The 16,794-nt window shown below is 39.6% G+C and overlaps 1 protein-coding gene across 14 annotated transcripts in view; it reads left to right on the top strand.

Annotated features, from left to right (window-relative positions):
- LOC118422416 (protein SON-like) overlaps nucleotides 1–16,794 on the top strand; it is a 76,131-nt gene that overhangs the window by 40,621 nt on the left and 18,716 nt on the right. Inside the window, exon 1 of one of the 14 annotated variants that reach the window (XM_035829966.1) lies at nucleotides 1,114–1,326. The exons of 12 other annotated variants lie outside the window; for them this stretch is intronic. The gene's annotated coding sequence lies outside the window, so the exon portion shown is untranslated. Of the gene's footprint in view, nucleotides 1–1,113; nucleotides 1,327–6,478; nucleotides 6,501–16,794 lie in introns of those variants that run through there. One more of the 14 variants, XM_035829969.1, reaches the window with a different exon arrangement.

Genomic DNA, 16,794 nt, shown 5'->3' with positions numbered 1-16,794 from the left:
TGACCCAGGAGTTATCTTTAAGATATATTAGGGCATTTCGCTACAGATCCGAGGGGTGGACATGGATCATCGACAAGCATTGGTGCCTTCACAAGGTGAAATCCTTCTCTTGTTCAAATGGCCAAGAATTCCATTGCTGCAGTGGTATCCATCAACTGGCCATCAGTGCCTGTTCTTACGACATTCATCACCGGCCAGACAAGCACTGGTCAGCGTGCGATCAATCCATGCCCCATATACAGGTGATATCAGCATTAATTTTTTCAATTATTGTCTAATGAGGGTCGAGAGACTGACCTGATTTCAAGTGGCGTTTCTAATCAGAATCATCCGGGGTTTTTCTCCTTAGTTAATTGGTTCACTCCCCTGATTACTGGATGACTTAAAAATCAATAGAGCTGTTTCACTGGAGAATGATGATTGTTGTAATGCAATAAAAGGATGCCGTCCCTCATCTCGCCCCAGGGCGGATCATGTCTGCTGTTTTCCATTATGGTCTACAAGATTACTTTATGTCTTTCTGCGTTTGGATAATCCAATTGACTGAGATTGATGATTACGACGTCCCGGAGGTAAGGTAGTCTGGAGACTCGTTTGATTACCTCAACACGGATATTGCTTAATGTTTAGTACGTACTACGTCGTATGAAGACTGGTCCTGATAATTTCCAGAAAGCAAGCCATGAATTTGGCCAGTGGATACCTGTTTGATTATGTCAACAGGGATAATGCTAATGTTCAGTACTACGTGTAGAGACTGGTCCTAATAATTTCCAGAAAGCAAGCCACGAATTTGGCCTTTGGAAATACACATTATACGATATGCCCCCCCTGTCCTACTTAAGGACTGGTACTAATTTTTCAGAAAGCAAGGCACGAATTTTGCTATTGGATAAACATTGTACAGTATGCCTCTCTGTGCTCCTGGGCCCAATTAGCTAGACTAGAATGTGGCTATGTACACTGCCCTGCTGAGAGAAGTTTTAGGAAGGAATGCCATCATGGAGAGCTTCCCCAGCTCAGGGCATGGCTATGGTGCATGTTGCATTCAATCTGCCCCTGTGTGATTACCCTCCCCCTGGGAGATGGTCTATTCCTCCCACCTCTGCAGGATGATGAACTTAAAGGCCACCTCCTGCTTCTCACCTTCTCGGGAGAGGTGACTGCTGGGATGGGCCTATTTTTCTTCCCATTGGTTAGCTATGCCAGGGATCCAGGGTCAACAGCGAAGCATGCCAGTCCCCAAATATATTCCCTGCCTATGTTTAACTCCTTGTCTCTGTTATCAGTCGACTCCAAGCTGCAGCCGGAGTGTCGGCAAGGATGGTAAGTGCTTCTCTTCTGAACACCCTCTTCTGCAGGGTCGAACCCTGCCTTTTGAGCTCCTGCAGATGGTGTTCTTTAGGCGAAAGTTATACTGTTGAGTTGGTGAGTGGTATTTATCATAGGGATTGCCCTGTATTCTCTTCCTGAAATAAAACTGGGCATACCAGGCTGTCTGCAGCTTGAGATGGTGCAGATTGGAAGGGCTCACGTAAGTGGACCACTTCAGGCGATGAACGTCGTCGGAACGTGTGCGCCGCACTATTTATTGCATTTGATTGATTTAGTTTAGAGGACATTTATTTTGATGCTGAGAATGGCCCAGATTAGAGAACGAGGCTCACGTAAGTGGAACACTTTGGAAGCTAAATAGTGTTGAGCTGTTTACATTTTATGTGTCGCGCTGCTTACTGTTGTTTGATTTAGTGGACATTTATCTTAGATCTGTCGTTTTTTTGTTTATTTTATGGATCTGTTTTAGTGAAAAATGTTGACACAGGCATAATTAAGGAATGTTGAGGGGTTGAGCTCTTGGCTAGATTTCTGTTTGTAAGAAAATTAAAAGCTAAGAGTAAGAGCTTGTTAATGAATGAGCACATGTTAATTTGTTGCTTTTCTGAGATGGGAGACACCTTGCTACTTGATTGTAATGTTATAATATGTGATCAAAACGTCTGGGTGCCAATTGTCGCAGGAATCATCGCGAAAGGTGCAGATAAAATACTGTCGCATCGCTCTGCTGGGAGTCCTTGTTTTACACGGTGTGTCAGGCTGGAGATATTACCAGGGCAACTAATAGACAGTCATTTCCTCTTGAGGTGATCCTTTGTGGACAGAATTGCCCCATTCCTGCAGTGATTGATGTCTAACACCTGCATCACTTCATATTCTATTCAGTGCTGAGGTTGTAAACGGCAGTAAAGGATGGAAAAGAAGAGGAGGGTACGACAGGACCGTTCGTTTTCAATCTTTTATGGCTGGACTTGAGGTACATTTTACAGGGACCCATGTGGGTGTACGATTTGTTGCAGCTGCAATACCCGTCCACAAAGACAGATATGGATGAGCTTGAGAATGGCTATTCTCAGAAGCTGCACTGATTGCTCATTAGACTTTGATTTATGCCGATCGATGTATCTGCCTGCCATTTGTGCAGAGGGTGAGTCTGTAGCCCCTAAAACATAGTTTGTTTCTGCCGCAGCCTTATTTGGGTATTGCACCTTGGTGCTGATTTTTCCTCTCAAGCTCGTGTGTACATGTTGGCACTTGGCCGTGTTTGCTTTTCCATCTTCTGCTGTTTGCTCGCAAAATCCGCAGACAGAATGTGAAGTTGGCCCCGGTCAGTGAAAACAGAAGTGGTTATTTCAAACCTGGAAAGCCCTGTGGGTATGGAATTTTCTGTTTTTGGACCAGTGTGATATTCGCCTTTCAGATAGAAGAAAAATCAGCATACCGTACTTGAGCATTTTTTTGAGAGGACATTTTAGAGTTTTTGGGTGAGATAAAGAAAAAGAATTTCAATTCGGAACATTTTGATGGTTGAAACAGCCTTTACTGTTTGTAAATGACAGACAATGATAAATGTAACTGTCTGAATATTTGTGTGTCTTCGTCCATCAAGTTGAAATGTCAGATTTTTATTGTCACTGTGTAATGTGTTTTGCTGGGCCTTATTCTATATTAGCCTTGTTATGCTGGGTACAAAATAGAAGTCATGTCATGTTTGAATTCTTTATTGTGAACTAAAGAGAAATCATTCTGCTCCTTTGCTCATAAAACACAGATAAGTATGGTTTTGTTATCATGCATCAGTTGAAAATGTTCTGTAAGTGTCTGATGGAATTCTTTCCATAAAGCAGAAAGATGCAGCACAAATCTTTATGACACACATATAACGCTGCACAATTTGATACAGAGTGTAAGAGGAAAATTCATTTGAGTTTTACAGCGGATCATATAGGCTGTCTTTTCACACATCAAAAGCTAAATGGTGACAAGATGTCTGCAGTACTGTGATTTGAGGATTGATAAGCATTACGGTTATGATAAAATTATATTCAATCTAGTTGCAGGAGCAGGTTTCCGGAAGTTCCTCGGAGTGTACCTTCCTTGTGATTGCAACTGTGTGCAATTATCTTATGTTTACAATGTCAGGTTGTGACATTTGCTCAGACTATAATATTGATGCATATTATTGATAGTAAGGATTAAAGTTAGCAATGTTTCAAGAAACTTATTGATGCTATGTGACATGTTATCTTTTGTTTTAAGGCTATTTATAATTTATATTAAAATATAGACTGTGTTAGAGTCTATCTGTCAGAATTAGATTTGCAAGTATTCTTGTACTTTGTAGGCTTTGCACGAACTGCAAAAAATGTAGTTACTAGTACCCATATGAAACTAAAGTGCAGGTCCATCTCCAGGACTCATCCCGCCATTATGGGAATTCGCATGTTTGACTGGAAAAGAAATCCTCCCACTCCACAACCATTCAAAAAATCTGAACTTCATGACGTAGAACTGATGAAATTGTGTTTTTGTAAACTGTAAAAAAGACTGAACAACATCCCTAGCAATTAGTGGGATGGAGAAAAACTTAAAGCTGGAGACAGCCCTGGTAAAGTGTAGTCAAGTGCAGGCACAATATCAAGGCTAAGCTTGCAATACTTATCTAGTAGGTAGGAATGGAAAATGTCAATGGCAGATCAACAGATCAGAAGGGATCATGGGGCATCTCAGGAGGTGGAAACAGCAGATAGAAATATAGCTATGAGATAATAGTTTACACCTGGGACAACACTTCGGCTCCCAGTAGACTAATAGTTTGCAGAAGAGTTAGGTTTGTCTATACTGTGAGGTGAAGAGATGTCACAGTGATGAAACATGAGCGGGCTTGCTTGCCCCTTTTCTGTCATGGCTTTTTCTGCTACTCCCCCTTAATTTGTAAGAAAAGCTGGTCTTGCTCACATAATTCGTATTGAGATGACCTAATTTTGCATAGTTGTCTTCTTTAAGTTTGGCTTTATACATACAAAGTTCTTCTGAATTCAGTGTGAAGCATTGTTGATACCTGTCCACATAAGTCTGCTGGCTTGCTTGTAAATGTCATAGGTGTTTCAGATGATCCTGTTCAACAACTTGAATTATGGTAGCATGCTGACTTATCCTCTCTGAAAGAATTCCTAGGAGTAGGAACAATCATATGGGTAAATGGTCTAAAGGAATAATCTGGGAAAGGCAAGAAAAATGTTTGCTGCAATCAGGGAAAGTCTTACGTTCAATAACTTATTGTTGTTAGACTAAGTGTCTTAAGTGCTTTACTATTCAAGCTCAATATGAAATTTCTTGTTATTTTGCACATTTTTGTGTTTTATATTTTATTTTTCAGATACTGTACATGTGCATGCATGTCTATTGTCATCTATTTGTTTCATCAAACTGTTCAAAATCATGAAAATAAACCAATGATTTGTTAATCATTTCAAAACAATTTGGTTATACGCTAACTGGAGAAAAATCATCCTGTGCTATCTCAGTATCTGTTTCAAATTGGCCTGATAAATGCCTAGCAGCCACATTTCTACATTATAGGGATTCCGCCACATCTCCAATTGCCAGTGTTGTGGGTTGGTATATCGGCCACACAAGTTGCAATTTGAGCAGCTAGTTACCACTCTTCTGGGGCCCTCCACTTAACCCTGCCCCCAAGTGACGACCCATCTCTCAGCCAGTCTATTTATGAATTCAGATCACTTGTTTTTCAGTCAAATACCATGAATGTCAGAACGTGTGAGTGACACTGTTTCCTACCCTTGGTGATTTCTTCAAAGAATTTTCGGTCAGACGGATGCATTAACCTGAATGATAGTGAGGAAATTAGTTTTGCAACTTGATGCCATCGTCTGTAAAAATGGTATGTATGCAGCCAATGGTTGGTTTGATGCACAGTGTGCCGTCGACTATTTTGGGCCGTAAGGCTCAGGTCTACTGGCTTGTTATCCACATGTGGCAAAGGCATAAAACTATACTCAGCAATTGGGGAATGTAGACATCTGCCAGGGCTGCATAGTTTCCTTCATTTCAATTTGTATATAATTAGGCTGGATGAGGTAAGTTGCTAAGTTGCATAATTAGAATATTCCCAGAATTAGGATTGAGATATGTATGAAAGGTTGATACCACTGTGACCAGGCTAGATACTACTGTAAATGTATTTAAGTTCGCGGGGATTTAATTTCGCGGTAGCTGGAAAAGGGACTTTTCGCGGTGGATTTAAGTTCGCGGTAACACCATACACTGCAATCTAATATCATAATAGAAAAATGTTCGCGGTGGTTTTAAATTCGCGGTGAAGTGGTCACCGCGAAAACCGCAAACATTAATCCACCGCGAACATTTCTGCATTTACAGTATTCCTTAGAATTGCTGTTCTTATGATAAAGTAACAATAATTTATGACCTATAGTCTTAAACTTATGGTTCAACCCAAGCCAAGCTCGTAAAACCATAACCTCTTTAAAAGAGGTAATTAGTTTGCTACTGTACAGTCAGTTGATCCATATGAAATGGTTGATACCAGGTTAGATACAATTCCCCTAGTAGTAGAAGTCCTGTCCTTGTAATAAAATTGATAACATTAATTTATGACCTATACTCTCAAACCTATGGTTGAATCCAGGCCATACTGGTAAAATCATAGCCACCTTAACAGAGGTAATTAGTTTGCTACTGTACGGTCAGTAACTGTTGATTATGAAATGGTTGATGCCAGGCTAGATACAATTCCCTAGTACATAGAAGTCTCGTCCTTGTCATAAAGTTAAGATTAATTTATGACCTACACTCTCAAACCCTATGGTTCAGACCAGGCTGGTAAAATCATAGCCGCCTTAACAGAGGTAATTAGTTTCCTACTGTACAGTCAGTTGATCGATATGTAATTATTGATAACAGGCTATTTGTTTATTTGTTTATTGAACTCTCCATATCAAATAGAGGGTGAGACAAAACAGGTGACAGGCCACCTGTCCTGTACAAGTTGTCTCCCTGCTAGATATAATTCTCTAAGTCCTGTCCTTGTAATAATGTTAATTTATGACCTACATGTACACTCTCAAACCTATGGTTCAATCCAGGCCAGGCTGCTAAAATCATAACATCCTTAACGGACTGAGGTAATTAGTTTGCTACTGTACAGTCAGTTGATGGGGATGATAAGAATGACAGTAGCTAAATACGCATCAGGCCTGCAAGTACCATCCTGAATTGATGGCCCCTACTGATGGGTAACTTATGACTCGTAGTTAATAGGATGTTAGGAATGATAGATTAGGGACAGCCATTGCACATTTGTTAGCTCTTCCAGTGCTTCTCTTTTTAATGTGTTTCAGCAGAATATAAATGAAAGTAAATTAATGACTTAACTGACTTGTTTCCTATTTCTAAAGCCTCTATTTAAGCACAGCATCCTTCCTGTCTTGAAAATACTAATCAGCCTCACTTCCTGACCTGATAGAACATTTGATAACAAATATACAAGACTTATGGGATGTTATAGACTGGTTCTGGGTGAGGGGTAGAAACCTGTTGGCGTAATGACAAGACTGTGACACTGCATATTCAAACAGATTGGCTGCGCACCAGTGACTCTCAAGTATTGTGATTTCCAACTGGGCGTTCAATCTTGTGATGTTGTGTTGAAAAATGGTCTTTCCATGGCCGCTGATGGAGATGGTTGTTGGAGATGTCAGCTTGGGTGGATCGAGACAGGTATGTTTTTGTCACTTGGATAAAAGTGTGATTTCATTCTCTAGGCATTTCTGGAATGGCACATAAATTTTAACTGTAGCTGTAAAATGAGTAAAACTACATACTTGTCTAGATAGAATTTAAGGTATGTAGTATTTTAAGTTTGGCTGCTACCACTCAGATTTTATCACTGCAACTTGAGAATTTCACTGCTAATTGTATAAAGGGTTTTGTGTGTCTAGGGACTTTTATGTGAGACATCAGTATTATTTTGTTGACAAAGAGTGGCCGTCGTAAAGTCTCAGGTAGGGAATGAAATGGCAAAGACTGTGGATGAAAGGACGCATGAAATCAGCAAGGCATATTTGTACCAGGCAGATGAAAAAAAAATTGTACATGTTAAAAAAGAAAAGATGAAGGAAAAAGTCATCCTAAAGGTACATGTATTTGTCAACTTGACACAGGCCTTTTTCAAGCTTCTTAAAGGAAATCCCGAGTTGAAATGAAAATTCCTTTACAAAGAAGACCTTTATTTTTCTTCTACACCTATGAGTATGACTACTACTGTATGCTATGAGATATATCCCAACAGGCTACTGGTTCTGATGGCGGAGATTAAACAGAATTATGATTGATTAGTACCGTTGAGACTGGTCTGGTTCTATTCCTGGAACAATTGAGGGTCCCCAAGTGACCCAATACTCAGCAAGGTCATCTCAGAGGATTTAAGTCCTGATTGCTCAATGAAGGGGAATTGGGAGGAAGGAAGGTCCTTCATCATTCATGGTCCAAGGGGGATTTTGCTGAGACTGGCTGTAATTAAATGACTGCCCTTGGATTTGTACATTGTCCAACAACAGTGGGAATTGGGATCTCCTACATGTAACTGTGCCAAACGTGTAACTGGTATCAGGCACGTCATCATGGTTTAGTGTCCACAACAAAATGGAGATGTGTTTGTTTCAAGGGATGAAACTTGAAATGAAATTGTAAAGTTATGATTATATTGTGCGGAAGAATCAGACAGCTATATAAACTGTCATTAGGCTTCTCTTAAGCCATCATCAATTTTGTTTCCGAGTTAGTGTCTTTCTATAAAATGATATTGTCTGCATTTGTATCACGTCATGTATGTTTATTACTTGTTTGATCAGTGTAAGATGATTTAGATATCCATAATTTGATTTTTTTGTCACTTTTAACTGCAAATCTTAGATCTTGGAATCTCTTTGCTGATTGATTTTTTGTCAGTTTTAACTGCAAATCTTAGATCTTGAAATCTCTTTGCTGCGTAAAGAGAAGAGCTGTTTAAAAACATAGTTGCATTTTGTGGTACCCAGACTCTGACCTCATCTTGACTTGTTGCCAAATGATGTGTAGTTAGAAGAGCATAAGCATTGCATTGTGATGAAGAATCAGGCAGCCATATAAATAAACTGTCGTTAGGCTACTCTAAAGTCATCATCAATTTTATTTCTGAGCTAGTGCCTATAAAATGATATTATGTACAATTGTATCACGTCATGTACGTTTATTTCTTGTTTTATTAGTGTAAGATGATTTAGATATCCAATGATTTTTAGTCAGTTTGCGAATATTAGATCTTGAAGTTGAAGTTGAAATCTCTTTGCTGTATACAGAGAAGAGCTGTTAAAAACATGGTTGCATTTTGTGGTACCCAGACTCTGACCTCATCTTGACTTGTTACCAAATGATGTGTAGTTAGAAGAGCATGTAAATGCACGGATAATGAAAGAGGGCAGACCAGTCAGTTGTTTACACTGGGCTATTTCACAACTGATTAGTTTTCCACGTAGAGGTTACCTGCTCTGTAGGGGTTCCTGTATCCACCTGACAACCACCTGTCAGCAGCGGGACCCTACCTCATGTATCTTCCTCCAGTCGGAACTGACCCTTGAAATTACTTCCTAATACTGCCTGTAACTTTTCCTACATAGCCTGACTTTCATGGTCTTCTGTGTGGGGAGGTGAAATTGTTTCTGTCATTAAACTGAAAATGTGATACCGAGGTGAAGATAAATGCAACTTTTGATGGGAAGATGTATGGAAAAACTTAATTGTGATACCTGCACATATATTTCATGGATTTCATTTATTTGTTAACTTGGCAGAAAGTGATTTTTATGGTTCATTCTAGGCATTCAAACATTGCCCATTTTGCTGTCTTTTACGTATTGACAATACATGTAATTACTGGACCCAATACATGTAAAATTAAGTTACATGTACTCTTATAATTCCACCAGATGCCATATATACTGCCAGATAAGAAAAAAGACATGAATTTAAAGTGATTTGAAGAGATGTACCAATGCAGCATCTGATTCAGTAATCCTGAGGTATATTCTCTCCAGATATTAAGGTATACAAGACAATCTTGAGAAGGCTTCTATAACAATGACAGTTTTTGTATGGCTGTATCATGGCACCTGGTGGAATTATGAGAGTTGTTACATTCAAGGTAGTAGTGCTGTAGTACCGGTAACTGACAACAGGGCCAGTCAGTCTATTGATTGATTGATAGAAAAACATAATATGCTTGTCGAATCTTGGTCACTGAAAAAGGTTTCATTGGATTGTTGTGTACACTTAGCACAACAGAAATGTACAAAAGACTTTCTTACATACTGGTACTGTAGTACTAAATATGTGTATATCTACATGAATAGGCTTGTGCATAACATTATTTGTGCACAGATGGTGATTGAGAAAGGCTCATTTCATGCATATTTATATACATTTACAGGAGACATCATTCACGTACGTACGTACTTGGTAATAGCTCAAAGTGTTGTTATTGTTTTAGGATCAATTTCTGCCAAGCGGCAGGTTTCTCCATAAAAAGGCATCCGTCAGACAGGCAGGCAGTGGAACCTGGTAATCACCTGCTGTAATCACCAATAAAACTTCATCTCCCACCTGTTCAGCACTGCCTCATCCATCCCCCTCCCTAACCAGACCTGGCCTTCCTCAAGGACAATTTCTGTGTTCTCCCAGTAGAAGTTTCAGCTGGGGAGGGGTTTCTGCCTCAAACTTGCAAGGTTTTATGCTGCATACATGTATTGTTTTATGTCACATACATGTACAGTATTGTTTTTAGCTACATCCCCCTCACTAACCAGACCTGGCCTTCCTCAAGGACAATTTCTGTGTTCTCCAAGCAGAAGTTTCAGTCAGGGGGCAGAAAATTGTAAGGTTTTATGTCACATACATGTACATGTACTTGTATTGTTTTATGTCACATACATGTACCAATTATCGTTTTTAACTACATCCCCCTCACTAACCAGACCTGGCCTTCCTGAAGGACAATTTCTGTGTTCTGCAAGTACATGTGTAGACTGAGGTTTCAGCCGGGGAGGGGTTTCTGGCTCAAACTTGCAAGGTTTTATGCAGCATACATGTACCGTATTGTTTTTAACTACATCCCCCTTTCTAACCAGACTTGGCCTTTCTCATGGACAATTTCAGTGTTCTCCAAGTAGACTGAAGTTTTAGTCGAGGGGCTCTTGCAAGGTTTTATGCCATATACATGTACCGTATTGTTGTAAAGCACTAGAAATATTTTGCATACCAGAGCTAGATTTTTACTGACAGATGGTTCTAAAATGTGACAGATGAAACTGCTGACGGATTGATATATGACCTGCCCTGTAGTAGTGGCTAGTTTTTGTCTTCGTGGAGGGAGGCAAACAAAAATGCTGTAACCACTTCTAGATTTACTTAGACTTAGGTCCTCCCATGTCTGTCTGGGCAGCAAACAGTCTCCATTCAGGGCAGTTTCTAGCCCCTAACCAAAATCCCTATGCTTGGAAAATACAATCTGAGTACAACCCAAAAGCCATATACAGCTGAGCTATTTGTCTTACTTTAAAGCACTAACAATATACATGTTGCATGTACAGTGGTTGGTATTTCTTTAATCATAGCTTGGCTGAAAAAAAGAATGTAATAAGAAATGTAGCATACCACTGTATGCATATTCATTACAGGTATATCACTATGGGTGAGGTAGTTATAAACAAATGTTATCTTGGGTCTAAATTCAACAGTTTGACTGTTTGATTTCCTATGTCACATGTACACGTATTGGCCAGAAGAAAAAAAAGGTATTTCTTTGGATCAAACATGCTGATGCGCATGAAAATCTACCTTTTCTGCTTTCTGGTTTGATACAGCCACTCATCCTATATGATGCTGAAAGATATTGTAAAATGAGAATAGATAAGTACTCGTTAATAGCACCTTGAATGTCAAGGAGATGGAGGTTTTGGAGGTCTAATTGGTTACTGATGATGGTATGAATAGATGATGACTATTTGGCCTTTTGAAGCCCAGCTGCCTACAGCGTACGTAAGGACACACAGATTGGTATGTATTAGTCTGAAGGGATTGCTGCAGATTTGCCCTTTCCTCAGTAATGGTGTTTCTGCAAGGTGACTTAGGCAGAATTTTCGTTGGAGCTTTAGCATGTTGGTGTCGTCACTTGCATCCTGAATTGGATTTGGGTTACTCTTTACCTTATCATACAAAATGTACAAGTATGACTTAAAAGACAAGGAAACACACGAAGCATTAAAATATTCATTTTTCATTGATGAAATTTGCTGAGCGCCCGGCAAAATTGTCTGTATGCAGCAAGCTGAGCAACGACGCCAATGTGCCACTGTAACAGCTTTAGTGAGATACCTACTTTACTGATTGTGCTTTCTAATCTAAGTTTTGTGCGGTTTCTTCCTATTAGAATTTTTGTGAGTAATCGTTTAATTCATAACCTTTTGTCTTGCGCTTGGCGTCTCCAAGATTATTATCAATAAAGAATAATGTTACAAGCCTGAAATCTGTACAAGATATAGTATATATATACATTTGTCCATAAACTATGGGGTACCATTCCTTAGCCTTTTATTCTGGAGCATCGATGCCTCTATCATAGTGCCGACTATCATAGTCGGTGGCTTTAGTTCATCTGCTGATGACTAAAGGAAGGTCATGACTTCTGCAGGTTTATTGCTATCTGGGTGGAGCCTCATGCCAGGTATCTGGGTTATTTATACAGACAGACAAGTAACTATGTATGACATCAGTTAGGCTGAGGTAAAGGTGAATAGGACATGAGTGCTGAATACAGACTGTAACTGTCTCCAGTGTTCAGGTAACCATTTAGCATCAGAAATGTATCAGTTTTTTTGGTTGTAGGCAGATGAGAGATTGTCTATCATGACTTGGGTACTGTAGGCACAGATACATGTAGATGAACTGTTACAGATATGTACTGTCTGCTTTGGCTTTTTGGATTGGAGCTGGCTGATTGTTGCTGCACCAGGTAATGAGCATGCTGTACAAATGTACATGTGGGTAGTTTTTATAGATAATGGGTTAGAGTTGGCTGTTGTATTGTTTATGTTTGTGAAAGTTTGTCCACAAAATACATGAAAGACATATTAATGTGATTGTCATGATGATAGACAAGTTCAGTTTCACATTCCAGTAGAAAGTGATTTGAAGCATGCTTCCCTCTGTGTCAGTGGAAAGGGCATGTCTCCCTCAATATTGTGTTATCTTTATCTCTGTTATAAAACTTTTGCAGTTTTAGTGATATTCGACAAAGTTAATTGAGATCTTTCAGGAATAATGTCTGGTTTTGATGGCCCAATGCCATAGAGTCCAGTAATGACTGCTCCCAAGGAAAGGTGAAACAAAATAGGCAACAGTCTCCTAACTTCCGGGATTTGAACCTAGGCCTGCCAGCTTACTAACGCAACGCCATAACCGCTGAGCCAAAAGGTCTGGACCAGTTGGACTGGTCAGTTGGTGGCACTTGAACCTCACTGTTACTCTATTCTCCCTTTAGATGCGCAGAAGCTGTGCAAAAAATCTTTTACAAGTTGCGTTGGCAGCATTATAGGGTGGCCAAACTTTAGAACTAAGCCCATATAACTTAAACCACGTAATATTAGAACTAAGCCCTTTAACTTAAGGCTCTCATCTACTGTAATGCACAGGTAGTGAAGGTGGGAGGAAGCTGTAACCTTCATGTAATCTTCTCTACTTATCTCTACCCAGTACATCCCTCAACTTGGCTCTAGGGTTATTGATTACATTTCAAGTGTTTGAAGATTGTGCAGGGTTAGGCCTGGTGGCTTTGAAGTGCATCAGTAGAGGATCTTACTCTGCCTATCATGGTCAAGGGATAACAGTACTACAGAATGTGGCACTTTTGTGGGGGAGCTGATTTACAACTGTTACTTCAGTCTGCAAGTGATAAGGCTGGGAGAATATTTGGACAGGATGAGGGGGTTTGGTTTGAAGTTGGAGTTTTACAGGTTGCTAGTTAAATTACCTGCATCAATTAGGATTTTACCATGGTCAATATTGACTGAAGGAGGCCATAACCTACCTGCGTGTAACTCTAATCTTTAGAGGCACTGTTCCCAATAGCTGTAATACGGTATGGCCTTGGTGGAGAAAATTAAAAACGTAATACGGCTACAGATGAACCACTGATTGTATATAAGCACTGTGGTAATCAGACTGACTAGGACTTGTTATCTTGCTGTTTTCTGAAATGCAACCTTGAGTTGTTAAAGAGTAGCCTGTAATCCAGTCTTGTTTGCTGACGTTACTGCCTCGTGGGACAGTCTAGTGTTGGAAGCAGCATTAAGCCAACAAGACTGCATGCCAGTCTACTATTGTAATAAAAAAAAACCATTCATCATATTGGTTTCTTTACATAACAGTACATTGTCATATGTTACTGTCAAAGTCAAAGTCAAAGTTAATTTTGTACATGAATGTAGGGGAGTTGGGGATGATTGTACTTAACTGGCAATGTTTACGATTTTGTCAAATCTTGGCAAAGATACAATATGTCAAATATTTAATCTTAACCCGTTTCCAATGCAGGGCTGTTTCCAGGTTTAAATTTGTTTGATGGATATTTTTTTCTGTCCCAGTAAGCAAATTAATATGGAGGAATGGGTCCTGAAGCTGTAGACAGCTTTTGAGCCCATGTGTATCTTAGATCATATGCCTCAAGACACTTATGATATTAAAAGTTAAATATAATTTAAATCTTTGTGTTCGTTATATCTCCATAATGGTCATTTTTTGTAGAATAACAATCATGCATTGTAGCCTAAGGTGCTTTGTTTGAATTTCAGCTGAATCTATATTACTGTCAACTCTATCTAGCAGGAACATCAATAAATCACATTGTCCAACATTCATTACCAGTAGTAGACTCAGTCCCGCTCTTTCATTACATCCCAAAATTGGTGATATATCTTCCAATATTAGGTTTAGCACCACTGCCAAACTCTCTCTGTGCTCAGGCTTTACTCCCCGCCTCTGATTCCTACAGGAGAAAGCATCCTGCTTGTAGACTAGTCTATTTATACCTGCCTCATATTTACCTGGTGGGAGAGGATTCATCATTCTGTCAGGACGCATCTTGGTGTCTTGGATGTTTTAATTACCTGCTCTGTCTGCTGGGGATGATAAAGCATCTCTCTTTTTCCCCAAGCGGCACCAAGTCTGAAGTATGTACATACGTTTGCTCCTAATTTGCACAGGGCATACAGTACTTATTTACATGTCCTTAAGATGTCAAAACTACTGTTCATGCCTTTACGTTAGTGGTAAGTTAATTATGTGATAGGGAGAAAAAGAGTATAGGTGGTGGTTTTTGGTTCATGGTTGAAAGAAGGGGGTAGGTGGGCAGAAGACAGAACAAGGATTTTACAGTTACTGTAGTTTTAATTCCGCGGTGAAGAGGTACCAGTAAATACTCATACAACAAAAACCGTGAACATTAAAATTTAGACTATCTCTTCTTGTGCACTAGAGTTTTATAGTTGATATGTCAGACACAAGTTCCCTATACTGGGCCTATATTTTGGGTTCTGAAGATCAATATCACACAGGAGCTGGTGCAATATTGTTTTATTACACAATATGCATGTAGCAGCATGGGAGTAAAATGTGAATAAAATCTTCAAATATATTTAGGTTGCGATCAATACAGTGAAAATTGTGTTCTGCAATATTGCAGCAAATAACATATGGAAGGCTGTTGGTATATTTTAACTGTTAGAGTCATTTTACAGTGCAAAAAGTTGATTTTCTCTAAAGTCTAGTATTCCTTTTCAAAATCCTTAAAGTGCTTTTTTTAATAAAAGCAGTGAAGCTTCTGTGTGCTGAGAAATATCCAGTATTTCTACAGATTCTGAAGGTTGTTACACCCCATTGCTGCTTTATCCCAGCATGGTAAAAGGACTGGACATGTGCCGATGTGGTAACATTGACCATACTCTGTCTTATTCAAAATCCTAAAACTGTCTTTCTTTATAAAAGCAGTGATGTTGTGCTGAGAAATATCCAGTATTTCTACAGATTTTAAAGGTTGTTACACCTCATTGCTGCCTTTATCCCAGCAAGCTAAAAGGACTGGACATGTGCCGATGTGGTAACATTGACCGTACTTGGTCAGGAGCGGGGAAACAGATTGACACAGTCGGGATCAAAGGTCCCATCCAATTTGAAGAGCAATGTCCGTGTACGCGTTCAATCAGCTCGGCGAGCTGGATTGAGCCCGGAGTTGTAGCCTGGGGTAAAATCTAATTTGCACAGGTAGACATGGATCAATTTTATTGGGAGTAATGCTGGGGGATTAGATTGGTCTGTTTCTTTTGCCAATCTTCCAGCCTGGCACACTGCATAGCCATAGGGTTGTGTTTTTGTCAACTTTTGGTGAAACCAAGCAGAGGTGATGACTGTCAGGTACTGTAGAGGGGATCAGGACGATTTGGCCTTTTACCAACCTGGCCTAGGCAACTTGGCCCAATGCCCTGGTCAACTCAGCCAAGGCAATGGTTAGAGTTGGAGTTAGTGTTGGGATGTTGGTCCCAGTTGACCCAAGTATTGGTCTGAGTTGGTCTGATCAGCCATAGACCAAGTTGGTACTAGTAAAAGGCTGAAGCGTCTGACATCCTATAGCATTGTGACATGCAGTACAAATGTACATGAATATGTTCTTCATGAAAAGTTAACGTTCCTTTTTTTTGGAAGTTTATTTTTTTCAATATACAAACATCGTGTCCAGACTTCTGACTCAGGAAGTAGCATTTTTCATTTGGGTTTCCCAGATTCTAAGATTTTGAAACACTGGCAAACATTTATACTCAACATGGCAGGATTGTATATTTCTTTATCAGCTGAAAATGTCCTAACATTAAAGTCACATGAATGAAGAAGAATGCTTAACTGTAGATTTGTTTATGTAAAAATGTACCTGAAAGTTGTCTTCCAAGTGTACTGAACATGTAAAACCACCTGTTAGCAGTCTGCCTTGTGATGTTCCTGTACAATCTGTACTTGTATCCACATTGGACAGATTCCCTTGATATGGATCTGGGGGTCAAGGCAAGGAGCATGTCTGCAGGACAGTATTAATGTAATTGTTCTCCGCCAAGATTAAAGTCCAAATTGGTAGCATGACCTTTTCTGTCGGGAGAGAGACGCTTGACTCAATTGCCATTTGTATGTGTCATCTCAGATTGCCTGTACATGATGTATGTTTATAAAGGGCCTTTCTTTGTATATGTCAGGTATATGTACTGGTCCTGTTGTTCTTCTAAAGACAATCCCACCTGTAAGAATATTATTTTGTGACCATTGACTCCATTTTCATACATGTGC

This window comes from Branchiostoma floridae, chromosome 9, assembly GCF_000003815.2.
Source record: "Branchiostoma floridae strain S238N-H82 chromosome 9, Bfl_VNyyK, whole genome shotgun sequence".
Lineage (NCBI taxonomy): Eukaryota > Metazoa > Chordata > Leptocardii > Amphioxiformes > Branchiostomatidae > Branchiostoma > Branchiostoma floridae.
Note: the sequence above shows the minus strand (reverse complement) of the source record. Positions and strands in the feature narration are given on the sequence as shown.